Here is a 19368-nt window from a genome sequence, read left to right as displayed (position 1 = left end):
GTTTTTCTTCTATCTTTTCATTCGAATAACTGATACAATGGTAAGGACACAATTTTAATTCCTTTTCCCCCATTTTCCCGCTGTCCCTTTCACATAATTGACTCAGCTTTAAATCACAGACCCCCCTCCTGCTTCTGCAGTTATATTATATGACTTTGTTTATGATTTTATCTAATTAAGTGGAATATATTAGTAATATGTTCCTCCATGTCTATAGCAAATCTCAAATAACATGATTTTGAATTAAGGTTTTCATTTACACTCTTGGTGATAAAAGTCGAATTATAAATTGTTTATCGAAATTATCCTCGTCCTGACCTATATGATTATTATGAAGGAACACGTCAATTTGAACTCATGAATAATCATAAATCATATATATCGTTGCTATTGTGATATTTACAAGCTGTTTGAAAGGAATCAGACATCATCTGTAGTATATCTTTATCGATATATTACTCTATTTCAACCCTTCCATGTGACGATGTATAACAGAATATATTAATAATTTTTGCCTTTTTCTTTAGTCCTTACCTGATGATTCCACTGCATACCTGTCCTGTTCCTGCTTAAAGATAAGGTGAAACGTTTCCATGCTCGACTATCATACTTGAAAATACACATTTCTTGTTAGCTTTCTACTATTTATATAGATAATATTTTATAGATAAAGGAAATTTTAAAAAAAAAATCAGGTATAGCTGTTTCTTATCGCAATAAGTAAAATTGAATATTCTCCTCCAAGTGAAATATTAGTTGAAATACCGACATGCTCAGAATTTTTTCATAATGAATTGATTTTACTTTTTTGATTTTATAATCATGTATTTTTACCGTATAAATTTACAACAGTTCGAAATTCCCTGTCCATGAAATGTTCCCTTCATTTATTGGATACAAACAGAAACCGTTTCTATGGTCTCAATGACTCGCACGTATTCACTTATAAGTTCTGTATACGCTTTTACTATTTAGTTAGCCAAATTTTCCTCGTTATGTTATCCATGCTTAAATTTCCCTCTACTGATAATGTTGTCGTTGAATATCATGTGTCCTTTCTTAATTCGCCTTCCTTTGATTTGGACAATTATTTTTTTCTCCATATCTTTAATCTCATTCTCAAATTTTTTTCAGCAATTTTCATACAATTAAAACGTTTTATTCCTATTTTTTTTTTATTTTCTCCCTCAATATAAGCAACCCCATTCCGAGCCTCATTTCTGTATTTTTCCCTGTTATAAATAGAATAGTATTCCCCTCTTACTCCCCCGTTCATAGATGCCAGCAGACATGTAGGAGATCATCCAAAAGCCATATCCATCGGAATTATATACATACAGTGCTCGATCTCACTGCAGCTACAACCAATCGATGAAGACGGAACCGCATAGTTCCTTGATAAATGTAAATAAGACCAATTAAGGCAAGGAAACTATTTTTAGAAACCTCCATTCATATTCTTCCAGCAATGATGGCCCTCATGATATCCAATTTTCTGTTATACATCTGCATTGGTATACACCAATCAATGAACTAACGGACGTGACTATCGATCCGGACGGCTGTGTCTCTATATCTGCTATTAATAGCGCGAGAGGAACCACTGGGGGAATCAGATATTCAAATGACGTCTTATTAATTTTCCATGATTATGCAGATTTCTCAAGCTTCCTGTTGCTATATCAATTTAAATAAAATGATTTATATCATAAATTGCATGTTAATAGAAATGAAACATTTAAGCGAAAATAAGATTTTTTTTCCTTTTGATTTAATATCGATCATGAATTTTCCCTGTCGTGTACCTTTTTGACTACGTAAGCATGTACATCACAACGGCTGCGATTACGGCACCACTCTCTAAACGATGACGAAATTCTCTGGCAACCACATGCAACAGACTGTGAAAGAAATTCCGCCATGACGCTATGAGTGACAAATAACGTCCAATCGGTGTTTTACGTAATATAATTCATTTGTTGGTCTTTCTGCATGAATGTGTTGTACTATAGTTTTAATATGCTCGTCACAAGAAGACATTGATGTCTCCGAATGACGCAGATGATTTCTTTACGGACTTGGTTTCAATTCATGCTCACGTCTCTACTTTTAACTGAAAGACGTCATATCTGCATTGATTGACAACAGTGATGACACCTTAGGCTAAAAAGACGTCCTTACCGATGGTTAACTTTTTGGATCAAACGTTGATTTCCTTCGGCGTCCACGCTGGAACGTCTTAACTAGCACAATTTATGGAAAAATATATAAATAACAAAGCCATGAAATTGCATAGAAATTAAATCCATGTGTGTTTAACAATTTGGTGTCTTTGCTACTACCTAAGTGCATACCACCATTAACCTTACCAATGACAAATAAATAGTGGTTTTTTTTAACCTTAACATTTTATTGATACTGGACATCAGCATAAATTCCTTTAAGACCGCGAAACGTATTTGTTCCTGTTGGAAGGGTTTGAAATACGGGTCGTGCTCTTTTCCATTTTAAGTATCTCAGACATTGCAGCTAGATCAGTGTGTGTACAACTTAACTTAATGTAGTTATTTGATATAATAAGATCATCCAATTTGTGTTCAAAACATTTTCGAAACTGTTTTCTAGTTTAGTTATCAATACAATTATGATGTTTTTCAAAGTTGTACAAAAGACACAGACGAGAATAGCAAATTTTAGTACAAATTTAGTGTTAAATACCGTTGAGTCAAACAATGAACAAAACTTCATCAGACAACTGCCTCGTCCTTCAATGACTCGTCAAACGAATATATTTTGATTGATATAAACGGATGACGTGTTATATATTTTGAGATGAACCTGTCGAATGTGTAATGGTATATTAACACCTATCTCATCACCAGAGAGCTAAAGATAACAATATCTATCCTCGATCTTCAGGCATAAAAATTATCAACGCAAGAACACCGATATTCATTGTCCCAAAGACACTTGATTTCGCGGGATAATATAGCTCAATAACCCTACCTATCATGATTTTAAGACTTCGCGGACGTATAAAAATGCCCACAAAATTGTTTAATCATTTTACAGTATGTACAGAAAAGTTTACCGTTCTTAAAAGCCTGATCCGTCCAAAAGCCAGTTCAATCTTATTCCTTATCTTATTGTATTTTGACAATAACCAATTGATGAAACAAACAGGTATATTAATTATTGCTTCAATAACTACGGCATAAATACTTAGCGATAATATTTTACCACATTTTCAACACCTTAAGACCATATCAGACTTGTATTTCGTACGAAAAAAACAAAGTCAAAAAGTGCAACCAAGACAAACACTGTAAACAGTATAACCTTTCCACTCACTTTTGTAACACCAAACTGGTTTATATAACAACACTCTTTGACAAGCATGGAGGCTTGTATGAAGTATGTCTTATGAATAAAAAATGAAATCAAAATACATCTTAAACAACATATTGATAAGATAACCCAGTAGGTCGTACAATAACAAAAACGCTTCACCTGCTGCATCGCTTTGTGATGTACCGTCACCAACCTAGGTACAGCTTTAATAATATGGCGTAATTGACAAGTGAATCCAATGTCCATTTCATAAAATCGAGACGTGCATGCTACCTTGTCCACGTCATGATATATCAATGTAAGTTTCTTTTTCTAGTATCAATAATAACTTCTCTCGACCTCATAAAGTATATCCACCTACCCCTCTTGAACACTTGCTTTTATTATTTTTTCAGTGATCTACAGCGAAACTGATTTTTTTTATATTCTGCCCACGTTTAATTGTTTTCAGTCAAGGTTGAGGTTATCGCGAGGACTTGAGGTGCCTTCGTGAACGTACAGCTATGACGCCATGATCTTCAAGTAACTTTTCTTTCAATAACGTTATCACATGGTCGTCCGCTACATTTTCAATGTATTGCAAGCACTGTAATATCAAAACTACGAAAGACTTACAAGAACAACACCTGATTTAACAACATGAATTCATAATTAGATCAGATATTGTAAATCAATGAATTAAACTGCATTATACAGTAGATTCAAACCTACGTTTTCAAACCTACGACGATTATAAGGAAACTCAAAATTGATTGAATGGATGGAAAGAAATGTCAAAATGTAGATAGGGAAGAAAGTGCACTAGTCTATAATTCAATAAATGTCAAGATTTAGTAAATTTATGATAATTTCAGGAAAAAAACTGTAGAGTAAATTGGTGGATATTTTGAACAGTGTCACTATCCATTAACCTGAGTACAAAAACATATGCAAAAGTATGCCATTGAGGCTTGATAACTTATTATACTAATTTTCTGTTACCTGCTTGATTTTCTCTGGATTTTGAAAATAGTGGGATTTCGCTAATTCTTCTGACTTAAATGTTTGAAGGCAATAATGTCTTTGATAAGAAACACAGTTCATGTGACAAACGGCATAAACAACATACAAGTATCGCTTCAAAGCTAGGAAATAAATTCATATTGTATAATCTCTCTTTTTTATATAATGTTACAAATCAGACCTTAGGACTTATACAAGAATGCTTAATTCCCAAACTGGTTTGATTAAAACCACACTTCATTACTACACATAGAGTAATTATCTATTGTTAATTGTTCAGTATATAAAGGTTTACTCCCACACTGTGTATTTTTCATGTTACTGGTGGTGTGCTGATCCTATATGTATTCACTTCCGAACTGCCTAACCGCAAGCCTCTTCTATGTCTATCATTCTTACCAAACCCTCGATATGTCTCTCAAGGGGCATCATTATTTTCCGATGAATTGTTTGAACTATTATCAGTGGTTATGTAAGGATGGAATAAAGTATGATGTTAGTAAATACAGCACACGAAACAATAAATAACAAAATTATATTGTCCAGGGTCATTACATTACAAATAAAGCGAGATTTTCCCACTATTTCGTAAGAATATATCAACAGGTGTTGTCATTCCTGAAATTCGCATGCACTCTGGGAGAATGCTGTTACCTGATTGCTCCAAAATGAAAGAAATCATGAAACAAAATAACAGTTCAACAGATAGAACACTAGTTCTCAATAACAGTTCAACAGATAGAACACTAGTTCTCAATAACAGTTCAACAGATAGAACACTAGTTCTAAATAATGGTTCAACAGTTAGAACACTAGTTATCAATAACAGTTCAACAGATAGAACACTAGTTCTCAATAACAGTTCAACAGATAGAACACTTGTTCTCAATAACAGTTCAACAGATAGAACACTAGTTCTCAATAACAGTTCAACAGATAGAACACTAGTTCTAAATAACGGTTCAACAGTTAGAACACTAGTTATCAATAACGGTTCAACAGATAGAACACTAGTTTTCAATAACAGTTTCACAGTTAGACCACTAGTTCTCAATAACAGCTCAACAGACAGAACACTAGTTCTCAATAACAGTTCAACAGATAGAACACTAGTTCTCAATAACAGTTCAACAGATAGAACACTAGTTCTCAATAACAGTTCAATAGATAGAACACTAGTTCTCAATAACAGTTCAACAGATAGAACACTAATTCTCAATAACAGATCAATAGATTGAACACTAGTTCTCAATAACGGAAACAATAAATAACGAAATTGATATTGTCCAGGGTCATTACATAACAAATAAAGCGAGATTTTCCCACTATTTCATAAGAATATATCTTCAGGTGTTGTCATTCCTGAAATCCGCATGCAATTTTTTGTAGAATTATGTGATCTGATTGTTCCATGATAAAAGGTATTATCAAACTATGCTATATTCCCTTCAGTGAAAATATCACTGTAATGCCTTATTATATTTCACAGCGAAAACTACAATGAAATTTGTGAATTCTGGCTTCACTACATAAGATGACCGATATTTCAGTTTGCTTCTTGATCCATGAATGATTTTCTTGATTCTGTCAAAATGAACATTCAAATATCAAAACATTATCAAACATCTGGTAGAAAAATTTTTCAGGTGTTTGCTGCTATGGAGTTTAGAGCTCGTAAAATCAAATGAATATTTCGAATGTTTACATTCCTGTTTATTCTTATTATCAAAAAGGAACCTTGACCGAAAGAACGAATACTTGTTACTCACGAAATTAATAAAAATGATTAATGAAAAGGAATATTTTATAAAAAAAAATATTATTATAATGTCAATGGAATAAAAGTAAATTGCTAAATATGCATTGTGCAATTCAGATTCAATTTCAGATAAGGAAACGCCAATTCAAAAGGAGGGATATATAATTTGCGATCAGATCAGTTCGAGTTTCTGCTGAATCTTCTTAAGGTAAATTGTATTGTTGACAAGAAGAACAAAGGAAATACGATACAGCTTATATACATTATCAAACAAACATTTTAAAAATTTCTTTTTGTATCTTTTCTCAGCCTTGTTATTTCGGTACATAAGCGGCATAACAACATGCCAACAGAATCAAAATCCAAACGTGAATCCTATAAAACTAGGGAAAAATATGAAAAAATATGAATGACAGGTATTTCCTATTCAACATCAGATATTTATCCTTCAGTATTACGTTGTCTTGGTCATGTAGTAAAAATACACATGATAAACATCCCTATTTGTTATGCTGTGTTGTCCCAGAGGTTTATTCATTCGAATGGTGGCACGGTTCAGAATATACACGTGTACTTTACATTGTTCTAAACTTATCAGACATGAAAACTACGAACTTCATTGATTGATGGTGATAGTGCACCTCCCTGTCTTTCGATCATTTTGATTTTTCTAAGTCGCCTCCTGGATTCCAAACTTTATGTCCTTTGCAGAAACAGCTGTATGATGCTGTTTAATTCATTTTTCGGCTCTTTTGTATCCAACTCTTAATTTTGTATTTAAACGTGTTATTCACTTGTGTTTTCTTTTGAACAATCATGGAGAGAAACTGATGATGCCGTGTTTTGGAATCAATATGTGATTAGCCATATCCGTCCTATATACCCATCATGTTGGGTATCTTTGAAATTAATGATTTTGTCTTTTTTTTTCATGAAAGTCAAAATATAAGCATGTTATGACTGACAGTATATGACTTTTAGCCGATATTATTAACATTGTCTTTCTTACAGAATATGAATTTTATAAAAATCAATACAATTAAAAGAAATTTTGCGAACGTTATAAAATCAGTTTCAGTATGACCGAAATTAATATTAAAATCTAGAATGTATATATCATTGCACAACGAACGTTCCATTCAAACAACGAATGCAATTTATTCCTAAGAAATATTTCAATCTAACATATACCAAATTTCAGTGATGATTACCTCTCTAATGTAGTGGAAACTAATTAACTAACATGTAACAGACTGCACCTGTATATATGTGAATAGATTTCCGTGTGTCACAACCAGTTAGAGAATTGTTAAACAGCCGTTATAGAAGAAACCCCATTCACGACCAGGAAGTATTTTTAAAAAGATGTATTTATTGTTCAGGAGGAAGATTGCATTAGTAAGGTTTTAAAAATACAAATTAAATGCTGGTTTACGCCATTTCGACTGGGTAATGTTATGTAAAGATTTTTATCTATTTAAAGAAGACAACAGATGTGATATAGCCGGTGCTATAGAAGTCACTGTAAAAGTATTTATAGGATAACGTGTAGGCTTTATTTGTCGATTAAAAATAGTAACACTTGTCTACCAAACTTTTTTTTACATATAACTGTTTTTAAAAATAACGAATAAGTGTAGACTGTTACTAAAAATAACCACAGACAGCGATACTCTACACGTTACATGGATGCAATAAATTTCCGTGTTTTAAGTGGGATAGTAGCAAAGGACGTTTAAGACAGATATGTATCGAGTGTGGGAGTTGAAAGGTGTCATTAAATAAATTGTTGTCAGAAGATATTAGAGTTTATGAATTATGATGTGCAAAAAATAGCCACCTATCAATACCGCTTAACTATCCCAGATACGCCATCACACTTCCTGTGACAATGGTTAATAACAGTTACAAAAGATTGCAGTAACCGTTGAAGGCATAAATGCAATGTCGCGATAATACTGAAACCTTTGATAAAACCAAAGACATCAACATATCAATAGATAGTACACAAGTTCACAATAATTGTTCAACATTTAGAACAAGTGTCATCAATAACAGTTCAACAGTTAGAACACTAGTTTTCAATAACAGTTCAACAGGTAGAACACTAGTTCTCAATAACGGTTCAACAGTTAGAACACTAGTTCTCAATAACAGTTCAACAGTTAGAACACTAGTTCTCAATAACAGTTCAACAGAGAGAACATTAGCTCTCAATAACAGTTCAACAGATAGAATACTAGTTCTAAATAACGGTTCAACAGTTAGAACATTAGTTCTCAATAACAGTTCAACAGATAGAACACTAGCTCTCTATAACGGTTCAACAAATAGAACACTATTTCTCAAAAACAGTTCAACAGATAGAACACTAGTAATCAATACCAACTCAACAGATAGAGCTAGTTCTCAATAACAGTTCAACAGATAAAACATTAGTTCTCAATAACAGTTCAACAGATAGAACACTAGCTCTCAATAACGGTTCAACAGATAGAACACTATTTCTCAAAAACAGTTCAACAGATAGAACACTTGTAATCAATACCAACTCAAGAGATAGAGCTAGTTCTCAATAACAGTTCAACAGATAAAACATTAGTTCTCAATAACAGTTCAACAGATAGAACACTAGTTCTCAATAACAGTTAAACAGGTAGAACACTAGTTCTCAATAACAGATGAACAGAGAGAACACTAGTTCTCAATAACAGTTCAAAAGATAGAACACGAGTTCTTTGTCATCAATAAAAGTTCACAAGATAGAACACGAATTCTCTGTAATCAATAACAGTTCAAAAGATAGAACACGAATTCTCTGTCATCAATAAAAGTTCAAAAGATAGAACACGAATTCTCTGTAATCAATAAAAGTTCAATAAATAGAACACGAGTTCTTTGTCATCAATAAAAGTTCAATAAATAGAACACGAGTTCTCAATAACAGTTCGACAGATAGAACACTAGTTCTCAATAACAGATCAACAGATAGAACACTAGTTCTCAATAACATATCAACAGATAGAACACTAGTTCTCAATAACAGTTCATCAGGTAGAACAGGTGTTCACAATAACCGTTCAACAGATAGAACACGAATTCTATGTAATCAATAAAAGTTCAATAAATAGAACACGAGTTCTCTGTCATCAATAAAAGTTCAAAAGATAGAACACTAGTTCTCAATAACAGTTCAACAGATAGAACACTAGTTCTCAATAACAGATCAACAGATAGAACACTAGTTCTCAATAACAGTTCAACAGATAGAACACTAGTTCTCAATAACAGATCAACAGATAGAACACTAGTTCTCAATAACAGTTCATCAGGTAGAATAGGTGTTCACAATAACCGTTCAACAGATAGAACACGGGTTCTCTGTAATCAATAACTGTTTAACAGATAAAACACGAATTCTCAATAACAGCACAACTACTGGAACACGAGTTCGCAATAATTGTTCCACACACATCATACTTCAACACGAGTTCTCCATAATACATATTTTGACAACTCAAACTACATAAACATCAGGAAAGAATACCGAAACTAAGAAAGGACCTATGTAAACATGGTACAAAATACATACCTCAATCTACATTTTAAAAAATTCAGAATATGAAAAATAATGGCGTCATGCAACCAAGTGTTCAATGTCAAGAAAGCAAGAACAAAGAAGCAATTTCAATGACCAAACCAAAGAATATGGAAAACAATGACGTCATGCAAGCAGTTGTCAAACGGCAAGAGGCAAGAATAAAAGAAAACAATTTCAAGACCTAAAACCAAGAAAAGGAAGAAACTATTGACGTCACACAAGCAGTTGTCCAATGGCAAGAAAGCAGAACAAAAATGTAATTTCATGACCCTAAAAACGAAGCAAACAAAAAATTAGATCGAACAAGCAGTTTCCCTATGGCAAGAAAGTGAGAAAAAACAATTTTAAGGCCCCTAAATCCACACACAAGGAAGCAAAAAAATATTGACGTCACAAAAATTGTTACCCTGGGCAAAATTGCCTCAAAATGAAGCGTATAAATTGATCAAACAATCGACACTGAAATCTCGCTTTATTTTAATTGTTGATACAGGTAATTTTACGGGTTTGTCGCATAATAATATTTTGACGATATTCTATTTTTACATCATCAAAGGGCAAATTTAACGAAAGAATTAGGTGACACGCCCTAGGAGTTTAGGACTCTTTTACATGACACGTGCAGTGTCCTGAATACAGTGCCGTTAAGGATGGAGGTAATTAGTTTATACGTCCGTAAGACGCAGTTCAGAAACAACATGAAGCACAATGTAATACGAGAACAAAGATCGAACTTTGTTTTTTACGTCAAAAACGTATTGCTATGAACTAAAAGACAATGCTTTGTTTCCTCGTCTTTAAAGAAAAAAACTAACAAAATGGTTTGGTGACTTGCCCAAGGTATTATGACATCCTTTTGATAAAACATGCATCGTCAGCCAGTGGTACTGGTAACCTATTAACCTAATACAGTGCTGAAAATGATGGATAAGAACTATGAGTTATTGTGCTAGGTACATGTGTTCCTAATTTTCATATCAGAAACAATATAAAGTTGAATATGTTGGGGGATAGGAGGAGTGGGGAAGGGGTAGTGACCAAGCCACGAAATAGTGACCGAACATGCATCATAATATCTAAAAACATGTATTTGTTTAACCAAATACATTGCGTCATTTCTATGAACTTAACATTCACAAACACAAAAACGCATCAAGTTGTCATTTTGATATACATGTATCTGTTTTAAAACAATTCTCTTCTGTCATCGACCTCTTCTAAAATACAGCACCTAAATACATTAAATGACTGCTTGATTTTCCCAATTACTTATAAAACATGTATACTTGGCATGTATACTGTGACACACTAACGACTACCAAAGCTTTAGAAAACACCTCGTCCTGAAAATATAGCGTCAAATATAGTCATGTTTTGCAGGTACCCGCAGTCCTCATCGTAGGACAGTAAGAGGCGGCCGAACAAGGGATCTGTACATTTTCTCTTTCCAAAATTAGTTTTTCCTGTGTTTGGCCTCTGCGTTGAGCAACCGACCATGTTCGAATGGTTATGGGTTCCCTTATCAAGTCATGACAAGCCAAATTTATTAAAATGGTTCTTTGGGCTCACTGTGTATCATTCAGTATTGAAAATGATTAAGCTGCTATCATTTCAATGCGGCCGGGCGGGTCGTATGCTACTGTGTTCTGGTTAAAATATGTCAGTATGGTAGCATTATAAATGCGTCCTTGAATGACCCTATTGTCAATGGATGTCGTCTTCATATGACGCTGTATGCGAAGTGAGTTCGTGTGTTTTCGGGAGGATGCAGTGTGTTCGTGTAAACCAATTTGAATGGTTATGGGTTCTACCCTCAAGTCATGACATGCCAAATTTATCAAAATGTTACTTTGTATTCCCTGTCTGTCACTTAGTATTGAATTTGATTTAGCCCATTGTCATTTTAATGCGACCGATGTATGAGAAGTGAGTGCATGTGATGAGTACGTGTGGTTTCGGGAGAATGTGATATGTTCATGTCTTGATGAAAGTGCAAAAGTGATGCCAACTTTACCTGACTACCTCACTGAAGTATACTGCTGAAGGCATCCAGAAGGACATCGCACTTGGACACATTATTCTTGGAACAGGCAAATCATTCGTGGCACTACCACGATACTGAACGTTAAAAGATTCTGGTATATCTCGGTCTGTGGATAGAAACCCAAAGCCTTATTCACTAGGGCAAACGCTAAACTAGAGACCAAAAGTGAGGCAGTGTTGCAACTCTTAATGTAGTAACAACGCTTAGTGTGATAATTATTTCAACAAGCGTTGTTGTTCAAAATAGGAGTTACAACAAAGTAGTGTCAAGGGAGACATTACAAAAAAAAATAGTTGTTTTGAAAGGAGCTTAAATTTCCATATCAAATCGTCTCAGATAGGGTCTGTTAATGAAGATTCTCTAAACGTTTTTTTTTTTTTATTTCGTTGCCGTCAATAAACAGAATTAGAACTCAAATTTGTTTTCAAACTCGTTTTTAAGTTTATGTTGTATATCCCATTTATAAGTGTATCAACATAGGCTAGCGAAAATACAAAATTCTAAACTTTGTCTACTCGTGGATTGCTCTGTACTGACAAAGACTGTCTGTACTGAAGATAAAATCTAGCACCATACCAATATCTAAGTATATATCTAGTATCCCATGAGCAGCAATAGAAACACTAAATTAGAGTATATGTATTTACATTGGGAAAAGGCATCGTACTGCATGAATGCAATGACTACACAGATTTTATCAGATGCAAACTGTCCAGTGTCTTTGTGTGTCCTTCTGGAACACCTAGCCTTATTTTCTTTACATCTCTTTCGTTCATAAGTTGTCCCAGTTTCATGGACCTTTCAGTTCGAATTTAGACTCTGTTGACATTTTGGTATTGTCTTTAGGCACTTGCAGGACATTGACACAGAAAAAGTCCACCGAGATACAAGTTATGCCTGTATTCAAAGACAAAGTTCCTCCCGACCTACGTGTATTTTAAAAAGTTTTTATTTAGAAAATTGCAATATCATTTCGTTCAAATTGTACTTGTTGGCCTTAGGAAACTGCTTTAAGTTTTTGATATCAGAAAAAAAAACCCAGAAAAAATGCTCCGTTCAGGCCTGTCTGTGGGGGAAGTCATGACGCTTTGATTTATCAGCACTTGATTGTGTATTGTTCAAAGTGGTGCATCGAGTAATGAAATAGGTCTTATGGCAATTTTTCCTTAGTGCGTTTCTATTCCACATCTCCATACTACTGGACACGTGGTAATACACGATCTAATCCTACTTACAAATACATCGAAAGTGATCACGAATATTTTCAAAGTACTGAGAGCTTACCAAAGTGAAAAAGGATGAAAATCAGCACATATTAATGTACTTTTAAACCTACCAGCTAGTATTGAAAATAATATCATGCGAAATGAATTTATCATCAGAGTGTGTCATGTCCATAATTTCATACACAATAAAGTTCTCCTAACTGCCCATGAAGTCATAAGCGATGCCTTTGAGAGCGCTAATACGATCACCCGATACTAACATCGTCTCGAGATCAAACTATGTCCCATGGTTAGCAGTTTTGCTTTGGTTTTCTCGTTAACTTTACCAGTAGCTGTAGGGCACGATGAAACGTCCTTAACGTGTCACTCAAATTCCCCTTTAGACTTTCATTAAAACTATGCCTGTGTTTTGCTTTACGTCCTGATAATAAAGGTCAATTAAAAAACTGACTCCTCATGTAAGCGGGGCTGCCTCTGTGTAGAGTGTGTATGTGTCCTGAAGGCTGCGAAATGTTGAAGAAAGCCTTACTACTGAAGGCACCCAATCAACACAACCGGCCACATTATGCTGACAATGTTCAAACTAGTCGTTACACTACTAAAACCCTGAGCATTTTATAGGGAAAAAATGCACCATTATCAAAGACTCTGATACGTCTTGGCCATGGAACAGAACCTAAAGCATTTCTCATCAGCGAGAAAGCTCAACTAGAGGCAAACATTGAGGTCGCATCAAGGTAGAAATTTGGAAAAAAAAGTTATTAAGAAAGAAGAGAAAAGACCATATTTCAAATTCATTCACCTTTTACAAATAATACAAAGAAGACAGTGGGTTTAAATATTACTCTTTTTCTGCAGAGCAGAAATTTTCAAAAGTATTCGTTTGTCATAAAAATAATTCCTTGCTCTTCTTCATCGACCGCATATTTTTATCTTAATATCAAACGTGACCAAAACAATATTATTTTCTATTTAAGTTATCTTGAGCACTCGACCTAATATGACAGTTCAATATATATACATACAGATATACATCATAATGTTATGACTTTTTACTTACCGCATTACAATCACAACAAGAGTTATAATAAAGAAAATCGAGAAAATATGTCGAGTACTAGAGGTAACACGTCCAGGACTCGAGAAGTTAAAACGAGCTCCCGAAAAGTGAGTCGAGCCCTCGAATATTGTCAAGCGTTCCAGAAGTGAAGTCAAACGCCGGAGATATATCCTAAAATACCAGGTGTCGGTTGATCACGAATTGTCTTTGAAACCGAAAGGCCATTCCTCTCTTGTTAGGAATATAAGTAGATCGGGCACAGTAACTAATTTAGAAATGTTATTAAAATCTTGTTTACTATGATATATTCCTCATGAAATAAGGAATAAACACAACCGTTTTTGGATAACATATTTGAATGTCTCAAGTCAGGAATTGTTTTCTGACTGTGACCAATCAAAACTTTACGTGTATGTCATTGAATTTGAAAAGACAGACATGTTCCAAGTGTTTGGGGGAAGATGTACCTCTATAAAGGGAATGGAGACCTTGGATGTCAAATGCACTTTAGTTAAAACGTTTTCTGAGATGATCATTTATGGTAGCTTTCTATACGTCCATTAAAAAGATTAACGCTACTCGTAACTAGTACACCCAGCAGTTTCGTTGGCGCAGTTCTCATTTTGAGAACGTCACGTTACTCAAATTTTTAGCTTAGCTTGGGATTTATCGTCGATAGGGCACTTGTCCTTCCGGAATACCTCGACGTGTATATTTTCGGGTTTACATGATATATTTTTCCTGGCTTACTACATTCTCATTGCTAACAGACATATATTTGTATTTTGATAGCAACTGTCAATATATACTGGGTACCTTCGGTAGTAAGGCTTTCTTCAACATTTCGCAGTCTTCAGGACAAATACACACTCTGCACAGAGGCAGCCCCGCTAACACGAGGAGCCAGTTTTTTAATTGACCTTTATTATCAGGACGTTAAGCAAAACACATGCATAGTTTTAATGAAAGTTTAAAGGGGAATTTGAATGGCATGTTAAGGACGTTTCATCGTGCCCTACAGCTACTGGTAAAGTATATATATAGATATTTTGATTATTGTCGTTGTGGTGGGCAGATTTGGCGTGTTTTGGTAATGTAATAAAGACTGTTAGAACTAAATGTCTCATAGTATCTGTATAAGATTCTTGTGTTGTTGTTATTTCAATATAAGCAGTGAGATGCGTAATTTCAAATGCAAATTATTTATTTATTTATTTATTTATTTAAGCCATGTACCGTCATTAATTTCCATTGAATGTTGACTGAAAAAACTTCATCTAAAGTGAATTTTTTCTTGATATCTGAATTCCATCTTAATTTTACGACAATATAGAGCCATATCTATCCACACCAACTTTATTAGACTTATCTAATAAAAGAATTATTGTTTATTATTACAATTTAACATGTCCTTGTAAACATTTCCCAGTAATTTTTCGATTTAAAATACTTATCATGGTGTGACGTGTTCATTACGTAGAGAGTAGTGACTTACGAACTACAAATATGATATACGCGTGAAATTTACTAGCCTGTCCAAGCAGTGTTATATATCAGGGGAGATAACCTTTATGTCATGAAGATAATATTTTATGTCACCTTAGTGTTTAATGGTAGGGTATTACTTGGAGACCAGAGAAAAAATCAAAGTGAACTTTAATTTGAATATTTTTCTTCCATCATTCTGTGATGATTTTAGTGATTTTGTCAATAACTACTGTCGTGTTTGGTCCATTTTATTTCTTTTCTTTCCTTTTTTTTCTTTCATCTTTCTTTAGGAAATAAGACAACAAGACTATACATTGTTAATTTCGGTTTCCAAACTTAATCAAATTACGATGAATGAGGAAAAATCAAAGTTTTTATGTGTTGTTTGTGGTTGCTGAGATCTTATTGTTGAGTAGGGAAAGTTTACATTTATTATAAATGTATATATATATATATATATGTGTGTGTGTGTGTGTGTGTGTGTGTGTGTGTGTGTGTGTGTGTGTGTGTGTGTGTGTGTGTGTGTGTGTGTGTGTGTGTGTGTGTGTGTGTGTGTGTGTGTGTGTGTGTGTGTGTGTGTGTGTGTGTGTGTGTGTGTGTGTGTGTGTGTGTGTGTGTGTGTGTGTGTGTGTGTGTGTGTGTGTGTGTGTGTGTGTGTGTGTGTGTGTGTGTGTGTGTGTGTGTGTGTGTGTGTGTGTGTGTATACTGATCTCTGGGGAAAAGAAATAAGGTATGATCACTTAGACCGGGCCGAAACGACTAATATGAATTGACACGATTTGATACTTTACGAAATGGTATATCATTTTCAAAAATGATTTATCTTTAAAGACTCAAGTTTTATTCATATGCTACTTACTGTTAATTGTGATCGTCCGAATATTTTTTGGTGAATTATCACCCCGTCAATAGCTACGACAGGTTCTTCACAGAACAACATGCGGGAGGCCTGCCACATGATATCCAAACTAAATGGGGGTAAAGTGTCTTGCACAAGGACACAACTACAGAACGATCCGTGGTCTCCGTTTCCGGGGAAACACACACTTGTCCTAGTTATGGATTACAACATACACCTCCGACCTTGATCACCATTCAACAAATACAGATATTGTCTTTCTTGTTATTTCGCATTTTTTATATTTTCAAAATGCTGTTATATATTTCCAGCTTCACATTTTGTCTTGTTATACGTTAATAGATACATATGTATTTATTACATTACATTGATAAATGATCTATTCAAATGGCATTAGTTACGCATTTTTATTACGCCGTCAGATCGAAGACGTCACATTTGCGATCACTTAATGAAATAGTTTCAACAAATATATCAAATTATGTTTTATGCATTATTTGCAGCTGTTGGAAGAAGGGCAAAATATGTTGATATGTTACAGGCCTAGTTCAATGACCTCATAAGTTTTGATACATGGTCATGTTTTTTCTAACTTTAAACAATCGCAAGAAGCTTGTTTCAGACCCGTGATCTTCAACTTATTCAAGAATTGTATTCCTAACTGTGACCTTGACCTTGGGTCAGATGTTCGAAACACGACCCTATAAAAAGCTTCGTATACGACTTAACACTTCCACTGTGCATCAGAATCCGCCATGTTAGTAACGACACGTAACCTCTGGTATATATATGATATTCCTATTGAGATTTCTTGTGTGCGTCAAAGACAAAGTCTTCTCAAAGACATAATTACTTTTATGACAGTGTAATTCAGTCAATTCTGGTTTTACATTAAAATTCTTCTTTAGCTATTGACTATTATTCCCATATCGGTTGATTGTCTATGGACTGTTTTGCAATTCACGAGATTGATCAGACCGAGGAAACTGGAGTCATTGAAAGGAACTCAAGTAACTGTGTCGAAATGAATTTTCTAGATTAAGTAACAGTGGCCTTGACCTAAATTGATACCAAGTTTAATTAACTTGTAAAGTAATCCTGTAATAACAGCTGGCTCAGTCGGTGTGTGAAGTCCGAGTTGGATCGGTCAACGGGAATTTAGGTGTTGGAGTGCAACTTATTATTTTTATTTTGAAACAAATAAATCAACCGATCTTCTATTCAAAGTAACAGTGATGCTTACCTTTGACCTTTCATATCAAAATAGAAATCCCAAACGAGGCGTGTTGGTAGGCACTAAGTAATGTTTGAATTTTGACTTAATTGGAACCAAATGAACATGAGCTATTGGAAGGAGACAATTTCTTTCCATTAGTTGTAACAATGACCTTGACGTTTGTGTTTTGAACCCAACAACAATTCCAAACAAGCACTCCTGATAAGACAGCAGTATGTTTAGTTCGACCAATTCAAGTTGAACGTAAGTTATTGTCTGAAATGGGTGGTCACAAAATTTGGACCATTTAAAAGGGGAAGATTTTTTATTTAGCACATGTTCATCCCAATCGTTTGTTATACCGTCCGAGAAATGTGACCAATATCACTTCCGGTGACGTATAATTTTCTCGTTTATCTTTGAACATGTGCACGACGTTTATGCCTTCGACACTTACGATCACATATGCACTGAGGACCTTATTTACTTGTATTTATAAAAACTCAGTTAGAATTGACATTAGATTATATTTACTAACTATCATTGCATGTTCTTTAGTATTCTTTCTATCTTTGACTTGTATTATTGCTGTCAAGTAAATATGAATGGGTCTCGGGGGGAGGGATGTTGTATTGTTTATATGCAGCGCTGTCCCTTTATTTGTTAACACCTCAGCAAAATATTATACCTTATATTTTAGTTCAATTTCTTGGGGATTTGTATGTCGCCCTGCAAATCAATGATAACGTAAAATGTAATAATATACATAGTAGCAAAGCAAAGAAAATCTAGGAAAACTTGTTTCATAAGTTTCAGTAAATTCCGAATTCTTCTCCGAACAAAATGTCAATTTGGTCATTTAGATGCAAAGTTATTTAATCATTAAAGAAGTTGTTTCTAGTGTCAAATTAAAACTGATTCAGTTAAAAACGATTTTCTTCATCGGGGTGATGTTAAACGAAATGCCGATTTTTTTACGTTTGTATTCTTGTGTCGTTAGGCATAGTTTGGATTTTTTCTAATCCTTTTCGCTGAAAGACAGTATGATAACCTGGCAAAAAGAATGTAGAACTGGATTAAAATCATGCATTATAAAATGTATGTGTGTTAGAAAAGAATGTCCGAAACTCCTTCTTGTTTACACGTGATAAGTACCTGTGTTACTATATTTATTCTGAAATAGCTCCCAGTTATAAGATAAGATAAGATAAGATAAGTTTATTTCCGGTTCAGGACGTGCTTGAGTCCTCTATACCAGACTCAATAATACATGTTATAGTTTCAAGATACTATTTGAATCCTGGTTTGGAAAACAACTCTATCAATTTATAGCAAGAATTACAAGGATTCGTAAATGTAGCAAAACAACGGTATAAAAAGCGAAATCAGAGTCAAATGTAAAATTATTAATATGTGTATTTATAAGAAAAGATAACACACACAGGTACATTGCGGTTCCCGTTGTGGTGTTTATTGTATACTTTGGCGGGAAATCGCATGCAGTCGAGTTCATCATTTTTTATTACTAAGCGACCGCAGAACAGAAAAAACGTCCCCAAGGAGAACTATGAAATAAGCTTTAATTGCCGCTTTCATGAAATAGATACACATTTTTAATGAAAACGTAGACAAGATAAACTAAAATTGAGTCTGCGTTCATCTTATGATGATGAAAATATCCAAAGTTTCATTACCACGTGGAGTTCTTTCGGCTCATAAATTTACTATCTGGTCAACCATTGATGGTGTTTAGGGGAGACAG

Source organism: Ylistrum balloti, unplaced genomic scaffold (genome assembly GCF_031769215.1).
Source record: "Ylistrum balloti isolate Yb309-2 unplaced genomic scaffold, AGI_CSIRO_Ybal_v1 Utg369938, whole genome shotgun sequence".
Taxonomy (NCBI): domain Eukaryota; kingdom Metazoa; phylum Mollusca; class Bivalvia; order Pectinida; family Pectinidae; genus Ylistrum; species Ylistrum balloti.
Note: the sequence above shows the minus strand (reverse complement) of the source record.